General features: G+C 45.6%; 1 protein-coding gene across 1 annotated transcript in view; it reads right to left on the bottom strand.

Annotated features, from left to right (window-relative positions):
- CARF (calcium responsive transcription factor) overlaps window positions 1–19,956 on the bottom strand; it is a 1,085,705-nt gene extending 1,065,749 nt beyond the window's left edge. The window contains exon 1 of the mRNA XM_069615518.1: window positions 19,842–19,956. The gene's annotated coding sequence lies outside the window, so the exon portion shown is untranslated. The remainder of the gene's footprint in view (window positions 1–19,841) is intronic.
- Between the last annotated feature and the right edge of the window lie 882 nt (window positions 19,957–20,838).

Here is a 20,838-nt window from a genome sequence, read left to right as displayed (position 1 = left end):
TTGGTGTTGTACTTTTAAGAATGCATCGTCATGACTGCCTGTCAATAAAAGGAGGCTTAGCCGGCACATGCCCCACCACAGCGGCAGACTCCCTGCAAGGCAAACTGGCATCTGTGTCATTTGTTGGTAGGTCCACTGTGTGATCAGAGCCTGTGGGTATTCCTGGCCTGTGTGCCCACAGAGCCAAAGACCCCTGAGTGATCCCAGCTCATATCCTCAACCGTGTGATCACTGACGAACAGGATGCTGCCCCTGCCTTTCTTGACTGCGGCAGAAGCTGTTGATGCTGGGTGTCCCCAGTAACTGTGTGTCTGGCCCAGGTGCCCCCGAGCCAGACACAACAGCCACCCCAGCTCCACTGAGCTACCTTCTGAATGCAATGTGAGCAGATGTTTATGTCCTACGGCTGGGGGTAGCGCATAGAGCTCGGCACCCTGGTCTAAAAGGATGACTTTAGAGACCATCCTGGGGTCATCTGAGGGTCATCGAACTACACTAGAAGTCATTCCCACATCATCAGACGTCATCACGCTGTTAAAGTCATCAGCAAATATCTCAGAATGGTGGGTGATGATTTGGGGATGAGCTTAGGAGGACTTAAATGAATATGCTAACATCATCACCCTTTTAGAAAACTCTTTGTTCCCGATGCTTTTAGAATGACCTACTGATCACTACAAGGGATTGCAGGTTTGTCCCTGATGATTTGGGGATGATTCTGGGATGACCTGCTGATTACTTCAAGAGCATTGTCATGAAACATGTTTGTTTTTGATGATTTGGGGATGACTTACGGATTACTTCATAACATCAGAGTTTGTAGGATGATATGCGGACAAATACAGATTGTCATTCTGCTTTCGCTTAGTTGCCCTTATGCTGAATGATCCCCCACTGTGGCAAGGGTAAAGCTTGAGACTACGTTGGGCCAAAGTGGAAGCCAGCAGCCTAAACATAGCATGCACTCGCGATAATCCTTTGCCATCCCAGTCAAAAGCAGGCACCCATCACCCTCACAATCCCCAATGTGACAAGGTTAAAGCCTGAGACTATCTTGGGCCAAAGTGGAAGAAAGAGGCCTAAACATAGCATGCACCCCCTGGGGGAGAATCCTTTGCCATCCCAGTCAAAAGCAGGAACCCAGCATCCTCACAATCAATACATTTCCATGCTGACTTGTTAGATAAGAATTGGTGTAGTCCCACCATGTGAGACTACACAACACTTATCTGCTTGGTATTAGGTAAGCCCACCTTTTGGTATAGGTCTGAACTACACAGGCTGGCAGTGTGACTGAGCAGCCAGGCCTATCTCAAGGAGGGATAACTGTGAGCTGTAGAGCTGTACAAATGAAATCTGTAAATACAAGTAGCCAAGTAACACTTACGCTCAAGGTTTCAGTTATAAATTGTTATTTATTTAATGAACATCATTTTTTAAATAAGTGTTCTTTAGAAAGGCAATTCATGCAACAATGTAAATATACTTTCAGAATTACTTTTCAGAATCAGAGCAAGTTAGTGGATAATCTTTGGATATGCTTCATACACAATTGCTACACCCTGGGTGACTTCAATCACAAGGACTGTGATGGCATCACACTAGTTATACTTTGCAGATTCAGAGGTTGCAGAAAGGAAAGGTTTAAGGAAGGAAAAAGGTTAATCAGGTTCTCAGTATATGTGAGGACAACTAAATCTTCCAATGAAATCTAGACAAGCCTTTCCCAGCAGTAACAGTCTAAAACAGGTTTACCACCTATGAGGGACAAACCATATCAAGGTCAGTGGGCTAGAAGAATCTGCAGGGAGCCAGGACAGCCAAAGTAAATTTGAAACAGTCTTTGGAGCTGAGGCACTTATTAGAATCAAAGGTCTTGCACAAAGTTAGAGAGTTTGTTAGAAAATCACTTGTAGGGTCACAAGCTGTGAAAACAGAGTTGAATCCATTCTAAAAGTAAGCCGCTGCAATTCCCAACTGAGAAAAGCAAGGCTACAAGACAGTGAGGTAAGTACACCAAGTCTAAACAGTATCTCTGGTTTGAAGAAGAGTGGTCCAGCTGGCTTTCTCCCTGCTACAGTGTTGCAGACCCTGTGTTCCTGAGCTTCAGTCGTGGGGACAAGAGGGAGGTCATCTGTAAGGCTCCTGCAGTGGTACTTCGGAGGTCATTGGCAGCTATGGGCTCTTTTCGGTTCAGCAGCACTTTGCAGTTTTAGCGCTCAGTAAACAGCACTGTTGCAGATCTCTGGTACCGGTTGGGCTTCCTTCGCTCCTTGGGTCTGGTGAGTGGACTGTAGCTCTGTTCGTCCTGCTTATGGAGGGTACTTAGGAGACTCCTGGAGCATCTAGCCGGATTCCAGACATTTCACTCGACTACGGATTACTCGACCCCTGGCACTTGGTTCTTGCAGTAATGAAGTAGTACAGCCAGACAGGGAAGATGGTCCAGCGGAGTTAGTCTCTGGGTTAGTTGGTCCCAGGAGGATGCAGCAAAGTTCATTCACAGTTTCTCCATCTGGTGTTTCTCCCAGTGGTCGACTCTGCCTCTAGTCCCAAAACCCTCACCTTTTAAGCAGGTTTCTCCCATTCATGCACAGCCTAGGCTGTCAATCACACATCAGGGTCGCTGTCCTGAAAGGACAGCCAGCCATTCAGGACTGGTTGCATTCAGGCATTCCTAGAGACAAAGGACAGGGGAGTTTCGGACCCTCCCTCACATCCTGTCCTTCCAGACACACTGGAGCCAGAGGCCGGCCTCAGGGCTGAAGTGCGCCAAAGGCAATACAAACAAAGGGCTCCAAACTGACGCATAGAGTAAAACCCAAGAAAAACCCCACAAACAGAAAATGGCAAAAAAAGAAAAAAGGGGCCATTTTGATAAAATGGTCCCCCCTGGGTGCTATACTGCAGGTAAGGGTTCAGCCTGCGATAGAAAAGCACAATGGTAGGAACAATTAAACCACTGCCACTAGCCATTTAAAAGGAGGGAGGGCAACATACAAATGTTACATGAGAATGTAGGATATGGGGCTACTAGGTAACCCACCCAGCATTCCACATAAGATGGTGTGTGCTGGACCCACAAAGAGAAAAAGTAAGTAAAGTCAATTTAGCTTTACTATTCTTGGGAAAAGTAGTTCAGACAAGAAAGGGTATTTTAAACCTTATGGAAAATCCAAAGGATTTCTCAGTGACAATAAACTGAAGGTGCTGTGTGCCACCATAGAAAAAGTCGATGCATATGGAGTTTGTCAGACTCCCAAAACAGTGAAAACACATACTGCCTGATTCATGGAATTATTTGCGTGAAAAACGCAGATTTGCGTGCCTTTCTGCCTGAAAATCCCCATACTTTAAACAGGGATTTCCGTGCAGAAAGGCGCGAAAATCTGCGTTTTTCACACAAATAATTCCATAATTCAGGCTGATAATCCAAAGGTCAAAACACATGAGGCAGTGGGAAAAGGGTCTCACTCACTCCAGGGTTAAAATTAAAAAGTCCCAACGGGAAATAAAACGACCCCCCCTGCCCCCGAGGAGGTTATTCTGGGAATTAGACTGGACACCTTGGTAGGGCAACCTAGATCTCGGGAAAAGGCAAGAGCGATTCTCATACTTGCGGCTATGACTGTTATAGCGCAGAGATGGAAGAGTAAGGAGGTTCCCTTGTTGCAGGACCTGCTGCGGAAACTTTGGGAAATTGTGGCACTTGAGTGGGCAACATTTGCTATGAATAACGATATCCAATATTTCGCAAGGGACTGGGAGGAGACCCTGGACTTCCTTAGGGACGATTTTCAAATTGGGTGGCGCCCGCAACGTTTGCGTTTATTGGACCTGCAATGAACATTGGCGACCGGTCCATGGAGGTAATGGACCAGGGATTACGTCAGACTGCTCTGAGGGGAGGGTAAGTTGGGGAGTGTAATTCTTTTATATGTACGGGCAAGAGATCCATGGAAGTAATTGACCAAGGACATGATGCAGCTGCTTTCAGGGGGGGCGGGTTGTTGTGGGAGTTGGGAAATGTATTTCTTTGTTGGAAAAACAATGAAAAAGAAGTTTAAAAAAATAATAATAATATTAAAAAGTCCTACAGTCCAGCAAAAGAGCTGGGGGTCTCTAGGGTTGAAGGGAATAAGCACAGAAATGAGAATTCTCCATTACATGACTGCACCAATATATACCAGTATTCACATGCACTCCTTCACACAGTATTCATGTTTGCTTTGCGCAAAATCCAATAATCAACAACCATAATGAAAAGTACCTGCAGGATAAAAAACAAAAGAAAAGGATCCAAAAAAGAAAGAAGCAATAAACAAACAGAACCACAAAGTCCCATCAACCGAAGCCTCAACTACCCACAACCTACCAAATACAAGCAACACCAAACCACAAACAGCAAAGACTAAACCCAAAAGACCATGAAAAACACCAATCGAAAGACAACGTCCACTAAGGAAAACAACCCACGCATCATGCCTCGCCACAAGAAAGACAAAGAAGCCAGAAAAGACAACAGAAATAATAAGACATGCCAAACCACTCGAGAAGGCACGGACCAGCATGATCCCACAACCCCAAAAAATGGCCCAAGGAGACATTCCAATAAGAGAGCACAGAGACTACAATGCTCGCTACCTGTCCACATAGGGCAATGTGGTAAACAAAAACAGCACAGCAACAACAAACCGACAGCCAACAAGCTTCACGAATACAGACCCAACCACGACACCAAATGGATGACAACTAATAAACCATCCCAACCCGGTCTCCACCATGGACAATACCCCAACCAGAACAAGGAACAAATTGGAAACCATCACACTCACTCTACACCCCCTATATCACCAAGACTGGACCAACAGAGCGGTAGCTACCCTATTTACCACCGGGAAACAAACCAACCCCGCCATAAACCTTATCAGTGTACTCGACAAAGAGACTGACCAACAAAGAACCACCCCACCCAAAAGACTCAACCCGGGAAAAACCCTCCTGGAACGGAAACCCAACCAAAAACACACCGGTTTGAACAAACAATACTTTTTTTTTTAATTGATTTAGCTGAAATACATCAACCTTTCAACATTTAGCAGTTATCATTTTTGACAATTAAAAAGTTCCTTGACATTTTAAACAAGGAAAAAAGGTAGAAAGGCAATTGTTCATTGTGCATTTTAAATGTTTTTTAAGTAAGCAATATTGCCTCTTCATGTCCTAAGGAAACCATTCAGTTCATTAAATGATTATACAGTTGCAACAGACTAGGAAAACTATATACACAACCAACGTAAGAGCCACTGTTAACTTTCAAGTGTATTCATTCATGATACATTTGTCACAAGTGTGATATATATGGCACATACTGGCTTGTGGCATGAAAATGAACAATCAAGACTTTATCACTTAACCCAACACACCATTGTTTCTACAGTCAATCAAAGCTAAGAAGATTCCGTGTTATTTCAGCCATGCAGATCCAGTGACCTGATAAAATGACAGGTTGCAATGCGGATACTAATTGAGGCTGTAGACAAAATCATAGGCCATCTGTTTTCAGGCAATATGTTTCCAAAGTACATCATATGCTTGAAAAAGTGAGTTGTTCTAGTTGGAAATAAAGCCGGGAAATTCACTATAAATTGTTCCATAATTTATTTTTCTTTATGGTCCAAACAGAAACGACAGACATGTTGATGCATACTGATGATTTTGCGTTTAGCTAACAGACCTCGTGTAGGCCATAAGTTTAGTCGCAACCGCAGTATGGAGTTTCTGATGTCTGGTGAAGGCGATCAGGAAAGATAGGGTTCCATGGTTCTGTACATTTTTTTCACCATATTGATCAGTGTTGAAATGTTTGTACACTGAGCATAACCTCCTGATTTCAATCCAGTCTGATTGGTAGATTTTACATTTGGCTCTGTCAGGATTGGTGAGAATTACTTCTACAGATACATTTGCTTTTGCCAAAATTCACATAATGTGATTGGTCCGTTCTCGAGCGAAAACGTGTAGAGAAAAGAACATGTACATTGATATGGTTCTTAGCACAATGTCTGTATTCGTTGAGCTCAAACATTTCTGAAATAGGGCGCATAGGCGCCAATTATACAAGGCATTTAGCGAGATTAGTCCCAGCTCATATCGCAGCCAAGGTCCTGGTACAGACTGGGGGAGATGAAGAACTTGTCGCCAAATGTAGCTTCTAGTTTGTTAAGGGCGACAGCTGTAATGATTGGTACAGTCCCTAACCCATATAATAGTGTGGGTATAACTTTCTGTGTCCAGAATATTAGAGCCGAATCAATGGAAAATGTTCCATATCTGTAGAGGATTACTGTCACACACACTCTTGTACACACACCTGACAATACTGCCACTCCTGCCCGTGCTCACCATGCCCAAAACTCCAGAATCACTATAGCTCGCCCCGCTCCCTCTGTCCCATCTCATTTCCCCTTCACATCTCGGCACTCACGTGGGCCCCCTGATGACTTGCGTGCACTTGCCCGCCTCAGCCGCAACAGAACGCTCTCCAGGTTGCGTCCTTTCTTGCATTGGCAGCTTCCTTGGCGCCTAGGTTACCGGCGGAACGCTACTATGCTTCCGCGTCGCGTGACCAGCACTTATACTCACGTGACCTGGAAAACCAATCACGTGATGCGACAGCACGTCATTTGACGAGAAGTAATGCCAGAACCGCAAGTATTTAAACGCGGCTTTCCGTGGACTCGTTGCTTCACAGCTGTTCTTTGCAACCTGTTTGGCGTTACGTGTTCCTTTGGATTTCTTGACTTTTCTGTGACTTCTCTGGATTTATGACTTCAGCCTGTTTACTTGGACTTCGCTTGAATTATCTTGCTGGCTTTGTTACTTTGGATCATCCTGTGCATCGAACTTGGACTGTTCATTGGACTGCAAAAACGGATTTCCCTTTTTGCATCTGGCCTTCCTTGGAACTTCTTGCTTCAAGCTTCACAGTATCAAATCACGTTCTTGTCATCAGGTGGTGCTCACGACATTTTTGGGACTACTGTCTATCTGCCCACGTGAGTCCCGGACCCCTATCTCATAGGTTCATTACCTTTCTCCTGATCCCACTGGTAAGACCTTTTCACATTATTTGGTACTGTCATTTACTGTCATTTGCTTGGTACTTAATCAGTATTTTCTTGCAGCGGATTGGGGTCCCAGAGGTCTGCGGTTCCGGAGTTGACCATCTCCACCTGTGGCCTCAACGGTCGCACAGGGAGTGACTTTGATTTCTCTCTGTGTGGCATTTGGGGGTCAGAGGACTCTTCTGCCTACACGACATTCAAGTCTTAACAGACTGTGAAGCCATATTGTCGTATAGGCAATGGAGGAAAGCGCTGAAGATCCTATGTCCGCTATAGTTCAAGCCATCACAGTACTGCGGGCAGACATGGCTGCCGCTAATACGGTCATCCACCAGCGACTTGACCACATGCAAAGTATTAGACACCCATTGCCTCCAGACACGGAATTTGGGGATACACCCTCTGTCTCCCAACCCACGCCACCTCCAGCGCCCCAAAATCCTGTCCCTGTTGTATTACCTTCCCCGTTCCCTTTAGCTGCTCCTGAAAGATACCATGGAGATCCCAGGAAATTAAGAACCTTTCTAAATCAGTGCAAGTTGCATTTTTTGTGTCGACCCCTTGCCTTTCCAGATTCCACTACCAAGGCAGCATTCGTCCTTTCTCATCTAGCAGGTACTGCTGCTGCATGGGCCAACCCTCTTTTGGAAAGTGGTAGCCCCACCCTCTATGATTTTGACCTTCTTGTTACGGAAATGTCCAGGGTCTTCGACACCAGACATAAAGTTCAGTCGAGAGACTTGGAGCTCCTGGATTTGAATCAGGGTAAGGGTTCCCTTATTGAGTATATAACTCAGTTTGACCAACTGTCCGCTGAAACATCCTGGCCCGAAAGCAAGAAGGCGGTGGTATTCTATAGAGGTCTCAGTAATCCCATGAAAGACGCCTTGTCAGTGGTCCCTTCACTACCTACTGCATTCCATGATTTAGTTGACCTTGCCCTCCAGGTAGATGCACGAATATCTGAAAGAAGAGCAGAGGCTGGGTTCTCTCACTCAGTCACCCTTCCTACATCACATTCTACATCTGACACCTCATCAGAACCCATGCAAACAGGGGGAATTAGAAGCCCGATTTCCCCTCTGGAAAGAGAATGTAGGAGGGTGGATAATGCTTCTTACTATTGTGGTCTAGCTGGTCATTTTGTGAAGGAGTGCCAACGGCGTCCAAAGACCAAGACTCAGGGTTTTCGGACAGCTCGATCTTAGAACCGGGGACGGGATCGAGTTATTCTCACCATACCCCGAACCTGATTCCTGCTTTTGGCCGCATTAGGCCTGTACAAGTACAGGCCACACTTCACCCCACATCTACTATTACACATCCTGTCACCATTATAATAGACTCAGGGGCAACGGGTAACTACATTGACATTGCCTTGGCTAACTCTTTAAATCTACCTCTTTTGACCAAGACTAGACCATAACCCGTACAGGCAGTGGATGGTACCTCTCTGGTGTCTGGCCCAATTAAACAACAAACAGCACCCATGTAAATGACAATCCAATCCACACACAAAGAAACTATAAGTTTTGACCTCATTGCCATGCCCCAGTTTGGTCTCATATTGGGAATTCCTTGGCTCCAAGAACATAACCCACTCATTGACTGGAAGTTAGGATTGGTTCATATCGAATCAGAAATTTGTCAAAATTTCTGCCTAACCACAGACACAAGCAGTGACAACCCGGCTCATGCAATTACTCAGTTAACCGTGTCTGACTCGCAAGAGTCATCCTCAGAACACATAGTGGGGTTAGCAGCCACAAGCATTCCCCCCGAATACCAAGATTTCGCAAATGTGTTTGATCGTGGTTCTTCTGAGGTCCTACCACCACATCGCCCATACGACTGCCCCATCGATCTACTCCCCGACACCACAATACCTACAGGACGGATCTATTCCCTCTCACCGTCAGAGGAGTTAGCTCTAAAAGACTATATCCAAAATGCCCTGAAATTGGGACAAATACGACCCTCCATCTCACCTGCAGCGAGTCCCATATTCTTTGTCCCTAAAAAAAGAGGCCGATTTACACCCATGTGTGGATTACCGACGACTTAATGCTATTACAAGAAAGAACCGGTATCCCATTCCCCTCATTACACCTTTACTTGACCACCTTGCACATGCTACCATTTTCACCAAGTTGGATCTACGTGGGGTCTTTAATTTGGCCTGTGTGCGTTCCGGCGATGAGTGGAAGACCGCTTTCTATACCGGGTATGGCTTATTTGAATATACAGTCATGCAGTTCGGTCTGTGCAATGCCCCTGCCACGTTCCAAAGGTTCATGAATGACATCCTAAGCGATATCTTAGACATGTTCGTGGTGGCATATCTTGATGACATTCTAATCTTTTCTAAGTCCCAAGATGAGCATGTACGTCATGTCCGTGAAGTACTTTCACGATTACAGACACACTCTTTGTACGCCAAACCAGAGAAATGCCAATTTTATGTCCGCAGTGTGGATTTTCTTGGGTTCTGCATCACCCCTGCCGGCTTGTCCATGGATCACTCTAAGGTGAAGGCTGTTTTAGACTGGCCCGTCCCTGCGAATTTAAAGGCACTATAATCATTCTTGGGATTCGCAAATTTCTATAAACGTTTTATCTCGGGCTTCTCATCCATTGCGTCTCCTCTCACTGCCCTGACCAGCCCTCATACACCATTTTTGTGGACAGATACACACCAAAACGCATTTGAAACATTGAAGACTGCGTTCACTACGGCTCCTGTCCTTCAGCATCCTGATCCAGATCTCCCTTTTATTGTTGAGGCAGATGCCTCTTCTTTTGCTTTAGGTGCAGTCCTTTCACAGACTTGTCGCTCCTCAGGTCGCTTGCACCCGGTCGCTTTCCACTCCCGCAAGTTCACCATCCCTGAAACACATTATACTGTGACCGAAAAGGAACTACTGGCAGTCATGGATGCTTTTCGTGTTTGGCGGCATCATCTCTTGGGTGCCAAGCATCAGGTCATGGTCTTCACGGATCACCAGAATCTGCAGGATCTAGCTTCCTTAAAATGTCTCAATAGTATACAATGAGGTGGCATCTATTCTTTGCGACATTTGACTTCCAGATACGTCATCACTCTGGGTCGGCTCATGGGAAGGCCGATGCCCTGTCACGTTCTCCTGAGGGAATTTCTTTGCCTGTGTACCCTGACACGCTATTAGACCACACCAAGGTAGTTTGTCTGTGCACACCATCAATGCCCTTGTTGGATGCAGTAAGGAACTGGCTATCGCTTCATCCTAACGAGTTGTCAGAGTGGAATCCGGTCATTCATGATGGCCTTCCCTTTGTCTTGAATCGATTGTTTCTGCCCACTGCAGACACTTGGAATATGGCTCTTGAGTGGTCACATGACGCCCCTGTGAACGGTCAACCGGGTCAGCAACGCACGTTAGCCCTCTTGCAGCGTTGGTGCTGGTGGCCGGGCATGAAAAGGGACGTGGACTCCTACGTCAACACGTGCTCCATATGTACTCAATGTAAGCCCCGTAGGGGACGTCCTCTGGGTTTGTTGCTTCCTCTACCGGTACCCTCTAAGCCTTGGCATACCTTGTCCATGGACTTTATTACAGATCTCCCACGAGTGCAAGGTTTTGATACCATATGGGTGATAGAAGACTCCTTTTCCAAGATGGCACGATTCAACCCCTGTAAAGGTATTCCTTCTGCCCCTACCATGGCCAAAATGTTCTTTGACTCTGTGTTTTTCCTATTTGGTCTACCTTCTGTCTTGGTGTCGGACAGGGGTTCTCAGTTTACCTCACGCTTCTGGCGAGCCTTGACTAAGCTGTTGGGTATCGATGTCCGGTATTCCTCTGCCTATCATCCAGAGACTGACGGTCAGACCGAAAGGGTCAATCAGACTTTGGAACAGTACCTACGGTGTCTGATACTTCAACAACAATCCACCTGGTTTCATTCCCTCCGTCACGCTGAATTTGCTTACAACAATGTGGTTCATGTCTCTTTCTCCCCCTTTTATGTCTTGTATAGCCAACATCCCTGTGTTCTGCCTATACCTGACCTCGCGGCCTCATCCAATCCGGCTGCTACTGCTTGTGTCAGGGATATGTCTGATATTCACGCCCGTACCTCAGCTCACCTCTGTGAGGCCCAAGCTTCCATGAAATCCCAGGCAGACAGGAAGCGTATGGTGGCTCCTGTTCTCGTGTTTGGCTCTCTACTCGTCATTTGCGGTTGGTGGGTTGCAGGAAGCTCTTGGCCCGTTTTGTGGGTCCTTATGTAGTGTCTCGGGTGATCAACCCTGTTACTTACCGTCTTGTACTCCCGAGCTCCTGGAGGATTCACCCTGTGTTCCACGTCTCCCTCCTCAAGCCTTGTCCGGATCCTTCCCGTCTTCGCGTCCCTGCTGCCCCGGTGTCCCTGTCGGCCCCGGATGTCTATGAGATCTCTGGCATTTTGGATTCTCGTATCTGCCGGGGACGCTTGCAGTACCTGGTGGATTGGGTTGGATATGGTCCGGAGGAGCGCTCCTGGGTCCCTGCTTTTGATGTCCATGCTCCTCACTTGGTGGCTCGCTTTCACAGGGATCATCCTTCCTGCCCACGAGGTTGTGGGCCTTTGGGGGGGCTCTGTCACACACACTCTTGTACGCACACCTGACAATACTGCCACTCCTGCCCGTGCTCACCATGCCCAAAACTCTAGAATCACTATAGCTTGCCCCGCTCGCTCTGTCCCATCTCATTTCCCCTTCACATCTCGGCACTCACGTGGGCTCCCTAATGACTCACGTGCACTTGCATGCCTCAGCCGCAACAGAACGCTCTCCAGGTTGCGTCCTTTTTTGCATTGGCAGCTTCCTTGGCGCCTAGGTTACCGGCGGAACGCTACTATGCTTCCGCGTCGCGTGACCAGCACTGTATACTCACGTGACCCGGAAAACCAATCACGTGATGCGGCAGCACGCCATGTGACGGGAAGTAATGCCAGAACCGCGAGTATTTAAACGCGGCTTTCCATGGACTTGTTGCTTCACAGCTGTTCTTTGCAACCTGTTTGGCGTTACGTGTTCCTTTGGATTTCTTGACTTTTCTGGATTTTTGACCTCGGCCTGTTTACTTGGACTTCGCTTGGATTATCTTGCTGGCTTTGTTACTTTGGATCATCCTGTGCATCGAACTTGGACTGTTCATTGGACTGCAAAACGGATTTCCCTTTTTGCATCTGCCCTTCCTTGGAACTTCTTGCTTCAAGCTTCACAGTATCAAATCATGTTTTTGTCATCAGGTGGTGCTCACGCCATTTTGGGACTACTGTCTATCTGCCCACGGGAGTCCCGGAACCCTACCTCATAGGTTCATTACCTTTCTCCTGATCCCTCTGGTAAGACCTTTTCACATTATTTGGTATTGTCATTTACAGTCATTTGCTTGGTACTTAATCAGTATTTTCTTGCAGCGGATTGGGGTCCCAGAGGTTCGTGGTTCTGGAGTTGACCATCACCACCTGTGGCCTGAACGGTCGTACAGGGAGTGACTTTGAGTTCTCTCTGTGTGGCATTTGGGGACAGAGGACTCTTCTGCCTACACGACATTCAAGTCTTAACAATTACTCTGGTCCGCGATATTGCGGTAACCAATTTACTCGGTATTGAGACCCACTGTGTTTTTTTAAGATTAATTATCAGCTCGTTTTTGATCTAGGACCATAGAAAGAGCTGACAATTTTTGCAGGCCTACCGGGGCTTTTGATATGAGAACTAAATCATCTGCATACCATAGCGCTTGAATGGGTAGATTGGACATTTTTGGAGAGCCAGAACAGATGTGTCTGGAAATGTATTTGATAAAAAAGTTAACGATTGCTAAAGCAAGGGTGCATCCCTGCTTCAGCCCTTCCGAAGTTGCAATGGGTATGGGTATTGATAATAGACCCAATGTGGTATGTCTGATTTGTATATAGGTGGGATGGCAAACCTGTGGATGATGTTAGGGCTGGGAGGATTCAATAGTCCAAGGATTTAGCTGATTTGCTAGTGGTTTCGTTTCATCATCAGGTCAGAAAAGTCATGTTGGTGTCTAAAAATTGTTGCTTTATTATTGTTTTCAAAATACACCAGAGCATCTAAAAACCTTCATGTGGCAGATAATGCCAGTTGTTCAACATAGGTGAGTGCACACAGTGAATGACGCAGCGACATTGTTGTGGACCACAGTTTGATTGGCAAAATTTGAACACAGAAGCATGATCATGAAAGGTCACATGATAATTGTATGGTATGCAGGAAGAATTTATAACAAGGCAGATAAAGGAGCAGAGTTGGTTAAGTTGTTGAGTGGTGATAGTGAGTGAGGGTGAGGTGATTTATAGAAGGCAGGTAATGTGTTACAGTAGTTCGTAATCATATTCAATTTATTGCATATTAATAATCGATTCAGCAGTAAGCAATCATACATAGAAACCAAACGAGCAAGGTACCAAACTTGAAAATACCTGAAATGAAGCCCAAATCCAAATTTACTCCTAACCTACAAGGTGAGAATGCAATTGAAATCTTTAGCCAGGCAGTCACACGCGACCTCCAGGCATATGAAGACCAGAGGAGATGCAAACACCTGAGAGGAACTGACAACATTACCAATCACGAGACACTGGCACTGAAAGAACTACAAGAGAATCACCAAATCATAATCAAGGAAGCCAACAAAGGTGGCAATGTTGTCATCATGGACAGAGGAGATTACATACAAATGGCCCTCAACCATCTCACCACACCGGGATGCTATGACATTATCAATATCAACCCTACCAAGGAAATCCTAACACAAGTCAACATCCTGTTGACCAAATGGCACAAACGTGGACTCCTATCTGACGAGGAAAGGAAATATCTTCACCTAGGACATCCCAGGATACCGACCATTTATTTTCTCCCGAAGATACACAAAGAATTCTACACCATACCAGAAGGTCAACCCATATTGAGTGGAATGGGATGGATAACAGAGCCACTTAACCAATACATCAATAACGTCCTAGCTCCAGACGTACCGAAGATACCTACCTTCTTGCGTGACACCATGCACACCCTCTTGGTCTCACAAAATATCAAGTGGAACACAGACTTCTTTTTAGTAACCCTGGACGTCAAAGCTCTCTATACTTCCATAGACCACAAACTAGCACTCAAAGCCATAGAATTTGCTTTTTCAAAAGCATCAGCCTCTTTTTGGTCACACTTGGAACTTACCAAAGAACTTTTGGAATTTTCACTAACCAACACTGTCTTTCTATTCAACCAGCAATACTACAGACAAACCAAAGGCATTGCCATGGGGGCTACCTATGCGCCATCAATGGCCAACCTATTTATGCATCACTATGAACAGGTGCACGCCTTTGCCAACAACGATTTCTACAAACAGATTCACACCTGGATGCGCTATATAGATGACATCCTGATGATTTGGTGCGGAACTATAGAAAAACTTGAATCATTCAAACAATACCTGAACAAAAACAACTTTGGCATCGAACTAACAGGAACCTCAAGTAACACCTCCATTGATTTTTTGGACATTACCATCTGGCCAGTAGGAACTGAACTCACAACAACAACCTACAGGAAACCTACGGAAGTGAACTCAGTATTACACGCATCCAGTTGCCACAAAAAAATCAGTCATTAACAATATCCCAAAAGGAGAATTCCTACGAGCTAAGAGGAACTGTAGCACTCTGCCTGCTTACAGAGAAGAATGCACGGTCCTCACCAAACGTTTCTCAGAGAGGGGCTACCCTGAACAAGCGATAAAAGCAGCTGAAGCAATGGCAAACAAAAGAGAACGCTGCACCCTACTGACCCCGAAGGAACATTCCAGAGGTCCAACTTTGAATGACAACCAACCAAGATATATCACTCAATACTGCAGTGACAGCAACAAAGTACAGAGGATCTTGAAGAAACATTGCCATATCCTATCAATTGATGAAGACATCAGAGCATGGATACCTGACAAACCCAGTATGACCTACACCAATGCCAGAACACTTAAAACCATGCTAAACCCATCCTTTATGGAACTGATTCCTAATACTAACGACAACTGGCTCAAGAGCAATAAACCAGTACGTTTTTATAAATGTGGAAAGTGCTCCATGTGTAAATTTGCCACAACTACTTAGAATGTCAAATTTAGCGAAACCAATACACATGTAATTAAACAATATATTAATTGCAAATCCAAATATGTAATCTATACTATTATATGTGTATGCAATCGAAAATACATCGGAGGTACCAAGAGAGAACTCAGAACCAGATTCAGGGAACACCTCAGCTCCCTGCACTCTCAAGAAAGCAAATACCCACTGGCCGTCCACTGGCAAGAAGAACAGCAGCTGGATAACAAGGAAAACATCGCCTTTGTGGGATTGGAATCAATACCAATGCACGCAGGGGGAGGCGACAGAGAACTACTGCTTCGACAAAAAGAGGCTTGGCTAATATGCAAATACAGAACCATCACCAACGGTCTAAATAGTGATCATGATTTCCATGTTTTCTTGTGAATATAACTGGGCTTTCTAAAGATGTCCACCCGGGCCTCATATCACGACCTGTACTTAATGTCTCCACCACAGGTCTGGCCCTACTCCATCCACCTCTACATGATCATCCCCCGCGGGATGCTGTGCACCATGTGACCTTCTCTCCCCAGCCCCCATTCATCCTCACAGATTGCCACCTTGCGCCCCTTGACATCTCGCCCGCACCCCTCCCAAATCGATTGGGGCTGTTCCAATTCAGGTATATGTCATTGCTTGCGCCCCCCATTTTTACCTCTTGGGTTATTGGGCCCTTCGCATTACCAATATAGCACTTCGTTTTGCCTTCCTGAAGTACACAGACTCACACACCCACCCACTTAGCCATTCAACATGGGTTAATTCCTCCTTCCCCACTCTTAGACTGGATCACCTTCGTACCAGCCAACCTCAGGGCCACTATTAGGGGGTAGGCTCCCCATACCACCCTCCCTCCGGGGGTTGGGGGCTTTTTCACCACATGTTAGCCTCACCGGATCAGCTATATATAAACACCCCATGCGGGCCTGGATTCCCTGATCCAGCGAACTTACTACTGCCCTGCAACAACACATCTCCCTCCTATCTGATTCCATTTTTGCTTTTCCACCACACCTACCGGCCCCTGCTACAGATACCCATGTGGCAGTGTCCATATTTTATTTTATTTTTCTGCACTTTTGATCAGCTATCAGGTTCCTTGACGCCGCTCTGCACCTGAACTCATCAATCCACTTTCCGGCCCATTCTAAACTAGGGAATCACCCCTTTACACCGTCATGCATCAGAAATCACTGGGTTCCCCTGCTAGCATGCAATTGCAGGTCAACCAATCAGGATCCCTCTTGCAGCTTCCAATCAGCAGGCTCCCCACGATGACCAATCGTAACGAAACGATTATTTAATCAGGAAGTCCTCACAGCCTTCCTCACGCACCGCCAAGTGACACAGGATCCACGGCGCTCCTAAACCGATGCGGCACTAGGTAAGTCCGGGCTTTGACTGATGCCCGCCGCACCAGCGGGATGCCACTACCCCTTTTACTGAGTCCCCCCGCTTGTGTCCACTGGACCTCCCTTCTCTCTCGCACCACCCGCTCCTTCGCCAGCAGTGCCACTTTGGCTTTTGCGAGCTACCTTACACAGGCCTCCGCCACCCCTTCACGAGTTAACCTCCTCACCCACTCCTCCCCTTCCTCCAGGATCACGATCCGACACATCCCGCCCTTCTTCCCTTCCGAATCGCATCGGAACACTGCACTGCATCGCATGCGGGCACCCCCGACGCCAGCACTTGGTTCCTCACCAGGACCGGGGTCACACCGCCTCTCAGGCCCGCTTTTACATTTCGTCACTCACGCATTAGCCTCATCCATGGGTTGCACACCTGGCAACCACGTCATCAATTGTAATGGCTCATTGAGCCTCTCCGTCCCTAATCCACGGCTTATCAGCCCCACTTTTCCATCCTCCAGGCATCTACCGCTCCACCCAGCCTCCGCCTTCCAACCCCTAGACGCCTGCGCCCCCCTACATAGGTGCTCTCTCACACCGCCATCTCGGCCCACAGACTCAAGTCATTCTCCTTATTCTCCCCAGAATTGGCTATCCAGCCTTTCTGGCACCCTGACCCGGGAAGACCAGCCTTCTGCTCTATCAAGAGCCTAATCTTGACTCAATTGGGTAAGCCACACCACCTTTTCACTCTAACCCATTGCCCTAATATTCTTAAATGGCTCCCCCTACCAACTGACTAACATTCTCTCTCCTTCTCTCCCTTGGCACCTTGCTCGTTTGGTTTCTATGTATGATTGCTTACTGCTGAATCGATTATTAATATGCAATAAATTGAATATGATTACGAACTACTGTAACACATTACCTGGCTTCTATAAATCATTGAAGGGACTCGTAGTTTATGCATGGAATGCTCAGATCCAAGTAAACAAACGCTAGAGCACCTGCTAAGATTCTGTAAAGGCACTTGGAAAATCAGGGTGGAACATTTAGGGGATCTAGTTGGGTCATTGGATAGATTATCTTCTGATGCCTTCTGGGAAAGAATGATCGCGGGTCACGAAACAAAACTAACAAAACTAACCTTAAACATCCTAAGGGTCTTGCAAAAGACAGGTTTTATTCCGCCAGAACATTGCTGACTTGTTGCCAAATAAGGGAAAGCAATTAGATATTGATGTGATGAATTTAATTTTAAAATGCTAATTTTTATAAAATTGTGACAAATTGATTTTAAATGTAATTTAGATATATGTATTGTTTTGAATGTGAAAAAAAACCCAAATGAGGTTATATCACAATAAAAAAAATAAATAAATAAATCACCTCACCCTCACTCACTATCACCACTTAACCAACTCTGCTCCTTTATCTGCCTTGTTATAAATTCTTCCTGCATACCACACAATTATCATGTGACCTTTCATGATCATGCTTTTGTGTTCAAATTTTGCCAATCAAACTGTGGTCCACAACAATGTCACTGCGTCATTCACTTAACTATAAACCACTCGACCACATGCACTACTCACAGCCCTGAAAAAGACTTAGGTCGAAACGCGCGTCGGCTGTGTGCACTCACCTATGTTGAACAACTGGCATTATCTGCCACATTCATGTTTTTAGATGCTCTGGTGTATTTTGAAAACAATAATAAAGCAACAATTTTTAGAAACCAACATGACTTTTCTGACCTGATGATGAACCGAAACCACTAGCAAATCAGCTAAATCCTTCGACTATTGAATCCTCCCAGCGCCTAACATCATCCACAGGTTTGCCATCCCACCTACTCATTCAGCCAATTGGGAACCCCAGAGTTGGTCCCCAGACAAACCAGGAGTCAGGCTGTGGGCTAACCTACAATTACTTCACAAATAAGGTGCGCATTAGACTGTGAGTCACGACCCAGATAACTCTAACCAACTACAACCTGATTTGTATATACTACCAACAACACAAAAAGGAAGATACAGCAAACTACACTGCAGCCTCCTCAACATTAAATCCATGGCAAAACACTCAACAGAAACCAATCACCTCCTAAGTGAAGGAGGCACAGACGTGGACTTCCTTACAGAAACCTGGCTATCAGACAACTATAAACCCATCGCAAATGTAGCAATACCCGACAATTGTAAATTAATACACGCCAACAGAGAAAACCGAAGAGGAGGTGGAATCGCAATTATACACAAAAAAACACGCCCGAGCATCTCGAATCATCACAACCAACACAGAAGAATATGAATGCCTCCTAATCAAGATAGAACTCAACAACCAATCCAACATAGTATTCATACTGATCTAGAAACCATCTTCTTACAACCCCAACTTTGCAACAAAAATAGCAGACGAGGCAGCAATGCTATCAACCCACCACGACAACCTAGGTGAAAGAGATCCCACCGATGCAAACATAGATACAACAGAAGACACACTCAACAATTGGTAACCAAGGCCATTGACCAATTAGCACCAGCTAAAACATTCAAAGCATGACCCAAAAAACTTGCAGCAAAATGGTTCACAGAAGAAATGAAAAAATGCCAACAAAAATACACAAAATGGAGAGAACAATACACCAGACGAAACAAAGTAAAATACCAAAGACAACTCAAACTGTACAAAGCAACAGTCCTCAAAGCAAAATATATATATATATATATATATATATATATATATATATATATATATATATATATATTACATTACGCCACACAAATCGGCAAACAATTCACAGAAAGAACTCCATCAACCCTACATAAATACTGTGTGACAGTCACTTACACCAGAGCAGGGTCTGTGTAGTAGCTGCACGGCAGTTACTGCGTCTGCGAGCACTGCAGAGCCTGAACCGTACAGTAAATTAGCTTCGGAGCAGCTACTGTGCCTATAATACTAACAACAGGCTGCCCCGTGTAAAAATCACGTACTTGCAGTATTTAATTTCACCCAGTGATAAGTACAATACAAGGCATTACAGATTCAACATGCATTCCTAGAGGTTGCAAAAGGGCTCCTCTTAACAATATAACAACAAAGGGGTGAGAACGGAAAGTTGATGGATGCTAAAAGAAATGCATATAAAATTCACTACGAGAGTTGGATCGCATGCACTCACCTGATGCTACCTGGAAACTGGACATGAGCTTTTCGTAAAGGGTAGCGTCTAGTTCCCATTCGAGAAACGGACCATAGCAAGGCCCGCCTCCACTTCATCACTTGGGCTGCTCTGCATCACGTGGGTTTGAACGTCCACTTCATCACGTGGGCTGCCAGGCATCACGTGGGTTTGAACGTTCACTTTGTCATTTGTTTTTGCAGGAGCGGGAAGGCAAGGCTTTGCGGGAGCGATTCCTCCGTTGTAAGGCACATTTTGTATAGTTGTTAGTTGTTTTCTGGTAAGTCTTAAAGCTAACTCTTGTTGATTGTTATTTTAATGGAGATCAGCAATATTGGGAAGGGGCTATTCATGTGTATTTTGATGGTTTGTAAAGTGCATCAGGGGTGATATTTACTTAACGTACAGGCGGATTCAGTTATTTCTTTTATTTCAGTGTATTTTGAGGATATGTAATGTCCTCAAAGGGGTGAGGCCATATTGGAGGGGGGGGGGTATTTCTGTATATTTAGGGGTTTGTAATGTGCATCGGTTGAGATTTATTTAAAATACAGGTGGATGCAGTTCATTTTGGGGTTTTCTCATGCAGATGTGCGATTTGCACGGGGGAGATGTGTTTTATGGAGTGGGGATGGGCACAGGCACAGTACATTCCTCCCTGCCCAATGGGACTTCCACTGTACCAGTGAACAGCACAGCGAACAGTTATCCTCCCAGGAGGAGGATTTGGTATGTGCAGCAGATTGGGATATGTCTTATGCAGACAGACGCATTTGGGTACGAATTTCTAGCATACCAGTTCAGTTATTTATTTCTCCTGCATTGCGGGGGGGTGGGGGGGACTGGGCGATTTGGCGTTCCCCGGGGAGGGGATTTTTCATTTACCCCATTGCCTTGTGTGGAAGAGAAGGCTAAACGGAGGCCTTGTATTGCTTTCATTATCAATTGCACATTTAAAGTCCCTAGAGACCAGATAGCATTGTGTTTGTTTAAAAGT

Source organism: Ambystoma mexicanum, chromosome 9 (genome assembly GCF_040938575.1).
Source record: "Ambystoma mexicanum isolate Mex_15411 chromosome 9, UKY_AmexF1_1, whole genome shotgun sequence".
NCBI classification, from domain to species: domain Eukaryota; kingdom Metazoa; phylum Chordata; class Amphibia; order Caudata; family Ambystomatidae; genus Ambystoma; species Ambystoma mexicanum.
This window is presented reverse-complemented; position numbering and strand designations above follow the sequence as displayed.